We start from the raw sequence: 5,126 nt of genomic DNA on the forward strand, positions 1-5,126 counted from the left end.
AGGATGAGAAGGAAATAAGGCAAGGCAAGGCTAGGCCAAAGGACATTTCTTTGATTTATATTTTCTACCACATTCATCTTGAGATGAGAGGAAAGCCATCAGACCATATGGATTAGGCCCAAACAAAAGCCCCAGCTACTTGAGACACTTAGACTAAGCCTAAACCAGAAAGATCTCTCCATAAAGATGGTTTTTATACTGTACTTCCACAATCAGCTGGCAGTAGAAAAGAACAAGCGGCAGACATACTTAGGCTGAGACATGGTGGTTTGGTGTAGAGACCATGCATATCATGGGAATATTTCAGCATTTCTGCTCTGGTTTTCAGTGTATTACACCAAAACACCCACCTGATGACATCATTTCTAGAGCAAAAGCAGCAATTTGCAGAATTCAGCTTCTTTGGGGAACTGAGCAATTGCTGAGCTGACAGCAAGTCCTGCTGGGTCCCTGTCACCTGCAGAGTGCCCGCATCCTCACCACGGTAGCGGGCATTGTGACAAAGGTTCTACGTCAGCTGGGTGTGGCAGCCGAGCGCCCGCTAGGGGAGGGGGATCCTGTCAGCCCCGGGCCTGTCACTGCCTGCTGTCCCCCGTGTCACCAGCGAGGCCTCTGAAAAGTTTCCAAAACATGCCCAGACTTGGGTCCAAAGTGGCCAAAAGTCTCCAAGAGACAAGTCGGGAAGAAGAATATGGAAGAGAGGGAGAAAGCCAAGGGAGCAGGCCAAAGGGAGGCAAGAGGAAAAAGTAGTGCCGGGCTGCAGGACTGAAATGGAGGAATTGAAAGACGAAAGCCAGGAAGCAGGAGAGTTTGAGAAAAGGAGAGAGGAAAGAAGAGACATGCAGCCAGATGAGGGCTTAGTGAGAGAGGCTGGGACAGAGAACAGGACGAGAAGGAAATAAGGCAAGGCAAGGCAAGGCTAGGCCAAAGGACGTTTCTTTGATTTATATTTTCTACCACATTCATCTTGAGATGAGGAGGAAAGCCATCAGACCTTATGGATTAGGCCCAAACAAAAGCCCCGGCTACGTGAGACACTTAGACTAAGCCTAAACCAGAAAGATCTCTCCATAAAGATGGTTTTTATACTGTACTTCCACAATCAGCTGGTAGTACAAAAGAACAAGCGGCAGACATACTTAGGCTGAGACATGGTGGTTTGGTGCAGAGACCATGCATATCATGGGAATATTTCAGCATTTCTGCTCTGGTTTTCAGTGTATTACACCAAAACACCCACCTGATGACATCATTTCAAGAGCAAAAGCAGCAATTTGCAGAATTCAGCTTCTTTGGAGAACTGAGCAATTGCTGAGCTGACAGCAAGTCCTGCTGGGTCCCTGTCACCTGCAGAGTGCCCGCATCCTCACCACGGTAGCGGGCATTGTGACAAAGGTTCTACGTCAGCTGGGTGTGGCAGCCGAGCGCCCGCTAGGGGAGGGGGAGCCTGTCAGCCCCGGGCCTGTCACTGCCTGCTGTCCCCCCTGTCACCAGCGAGGCCTCTGAAAAGTTTCCAAAACATGCCCAGACTTGGCTCCAAAGTGGCCAAAAGTCTCCAAGAGACAAGTCGGGAAGAAAGATATGGAAGAGAGGGAGAAAGCCAAGGGAGCAGGCCAAAGGGAGGCAAGAGGAAAAAGTAGTGCCGGGCTGCAGGACTGAAATGGAGGAATTGAAAGACGAAAGCCAGGAAGCAGGAGAGTTTGAGAAAAGGAGAGAGGAAAGAAGAGACATGCAGCCAGACGAGGGCTTAGTGAGAGAGGCTGGGACAGAGAACAGGACGAGAAGGAAATAAGGCAAGGCAAGGCTAGGCCAAAGGACGTTTCTTTGATTTATATTTTCTACCACATTCATCTTGAGATGAGGAGGAAAGCCATCAGACCTTATGGATTAGGCCCAAACAAAAGCCCCGGCTACTTGAGACACTTAGACTAAGCCTAAACCACAAAGATCTCTCCATAAAGATGGTTTTTACACTGTACTTACACAATCTGCTGGCAGTACAAGAGAACAAGCGGCAGATGTATTTAGGCTGTATCGTGGTGGTTTGGTGCAGAGACCATGCATATCATGGGAATATTTCAGCATTTCTGCTCTGGTTTTCAGTGTATTACACCAAAACACCCACCTGATGACATCATTTCAAGAGCAAAAGCAGCAATTTGCAGAATTCAGCTTCTTTGGGGAACTGAGCAATTGCTGAGCTGACAGCAAGTCCTGCTGGGTCCCTGTCACCTGCAGAGTGCCAGCATCCTCCCCACGGTAGCGGGCATTGTGACAAAGGTTCTATGTCAGCTGGGTGTGGCAGCCGACCGCCCGCTAGGGGAGGGGGAGCCTGTCAGCCCCGGGCCTGTCACTGCCTGCTGTCCCCCCTGTCACCAGCGAGGCCTCTGAAAAGTTTCCAAAACATCCCCAGACTTATGTGCCAAGTGGCCAAAAGTCTCCAAGAGACAAGTCGGGAAGAAGGATATGGAACAGAGGGAGAAAGCCAAGGGAGCAGGCCAAAGGGAGGCAAGAGGAAAAAGTAGTGCCGGGCTGCAGGACTGAAATGGAGGAATTGAAAGACGAAAGCCAGGAAGCAGGAGAGTTTGAGAAAAGGAGAGAGGAAAGAAGAGACATGCAGCCAGACGAGGGCTTAGTGAGAGAGGCTGGGACAGAGAACAGGATGAGAAGGAAATAAGGCAAGGCAAGGCAAGGGTACGCCAAAGGACGTTTCTTTGATTTATATTTTCTACCACATTCATCTTGAGATGAGGAGGAAAGCCATCAGACGTTATGGATTAGGCCCAAACAAAAGCCCCGGCAACTTGAGACACTTAGACTAAGCCTAAACCAGAAAGATCTCTCCATAAAGATGGTTTTTATACTGTACTTCCACAATCAGCTGGCAGTACAAAAGAACAAGCGGCAGACATACTTAGGCTGAGACATGGTGGTTTGGTGCAGAGACCATGCATATCATGGGAATATTTCAGCATTTCTGCTCTGGTTTTCAGTGTATTACACCAAAACACCCACCTGATGACATCATTTCAAGAGCAAAAGAAGCAATTTGCAAAATTCAAATTCTTTGGGGAACTGAGCAATTGCTGAGCTGACAGCAAGTCCTGCTGGGTCCCTGTCACCTGCAGAGTGCCCGCATCCTCCCCACGGTAGCGGGCATTGTGACAAAGGTTCTATGTCAGCTGGGTGTGGCAGCCGAGCGCCCGCTAGGGGAGGGGGAGCCTGTCAGCCCCGGGCCTGTCACTGCCTGCTGTCCCCCCTGTCACCAGCGAGGCCTCTGAAAAGTTTCCAAAACATGCCCAGACTTGGTCCAAAGTGGCCAAAAGTCTCCAAGAGACAAGTCGGGAAGAAGGATATGGAAGAGAGGGAGAAAGCCAAGGGAGCAGGCCCAAGGGAGGCAAGAGAAAAAAGTAGTGCCGGGCTGCAGGACTGAAATGGAGGAATTGAAAGACGAAAGCCAGGAAGCAGTAGAGTTTGAGAAAAGGAGAGAGGAAAGAAGAGACATGCAGCCAGACGAGGGCTTAGTGAGAGAGGCTGGGACAGAGAACAGGATGAAAAGGAAATAAGGCAAGGCAAGGCAAGGCAAGGCTAGGCCAAACGAGGTTTCCTTGATTTATATTTTCTACCACATTCATCTTGAGATGAGCGGAAAGCCATCAGACCATATGGATTAGCCCCAAACAAAAGCCCCGGCTACTTGAGACACTTAGACTAAGCCTAAACCAGAAAGATCTCTCCATAAAGATGGTTTTTATACTGTACTTCCACAATCAGCTGGCAGTACAAAAGAACAAGCGGCAGACATACTTAGGCTGAGACATGGTGGTTTGGTGCAGAGACCATGCATATCATGGGAATATTTCAGCATTTCTGTTCTGGTTTTCACTGTATTACACCAAAACACCCACCTGATGACATCATTTCAAGAGCAAAAGCAGCAATTTGCAGAATTCAGCTTCTTTGGGGAACTGAGCAATTGCTGAGCTGACAGCAAGTCCTGCTGGGTCCCTGTCACCTGCAGAGTGCCCGCATCCTCACCACGGTAGCGGGCATTGTGACAAAGGTTGTACGTCAGCTGGGTGTGGCAGCCGAGCGCCCGCTAGGGGAGGGGGAGCCTGTCAGCCCCGGGCCTGTCACTGCCTGCTGTCCCCCCTGTCACCAGCGAGGCCTCTGAAAAGTTTCCAAAACATGCCCAGACTTGGGTCCAAAGTGGCCAAATGTCTCCAAGAGACAAGTCGGGAAGAAGGATATGGAAGAGAGGGAGAAAGCCAAGGGAGCAGGTCCAAGGGAGGCAAGAGAAAAAAGTAGTGCCGGGCTGCAGGACTGAAATGGAGGAATTGAAAGACGAAAGCCAGGAAGCAGGAGAGTTTGAGAAAAGGGGAGAGGAAAGAAGAGACATGCAGCCAGACGAGGGCTTAGTGAGAGAGGCTGGGACAGAGAACAGGATGAGAAGGAAATAAGGCAAGGCAAGGCAAGGCTAGGCCAAAGGATGTTTCTTTGATTTATATTTTCTACCACATTCATCTTGAGATGAGAGGAAAGCCATCAGACCATATGGATTAGGCCCAAACAAAAGCCCCGGCTACTTGAGACACTTAGACTAAGCCTAAACCAGAAAGATCTCTCCATAAAGATGGTTTTTATACTGTACTTCCACAATCAGCTGGCAGTACAAAAGAACAAGCGGCAGACATACTTAGGCTGAGACATGGTGGTTTGGTGCAGAGACCATGCATATCATGGGAATATTTCAGCATTTCTGCTCTGGTTTTCAGTGTATTACACCAAAACACCCACCTGATGACATCATTTCAAGAGCAAAAGCAGCAATTTGCAGAATTCAGCTTCTTTGGGGAACTGAGCAATTGCTGAGCTGACAGCAAGTCCTGCTGGGTCCCTGTCACCTGCAGAGTGCCCGCATCCTCACCACGGTAGCGGGCATTGTGACAAAGGTTCTATGTCAGCTGGGTGTGGCAGCCGAGCGCCCGCTAGGGGAGGGGGAGCCTGTCAGCCCCGGGCCTGTCACTGCCTGCTGTCCCCCCTGTCACCAGCGAGGCCTCTGAAAAGTTTCCAAAACATGCCCAGACTTGGTCCAAAGTGGCCAAAAGTCTCCAAGAGACAAGTCG

This window comes from Patagioenas fasciata, unplaced genomic scaffold (genome assembly GCF_037038585.1).
Source record: "Patagioenas fasciata isolate bPatFas1 unplaced genomic scaffold, bPatFas1.hap1 Unplaced_4, whole genome shotgun sequence".
Taxonomy (NCBI): Eukaryota; Metazoa; Chordata; class Aves; order Columbiformes; family Columbidae; genus Patagioenas; species Patagioenas fasciata.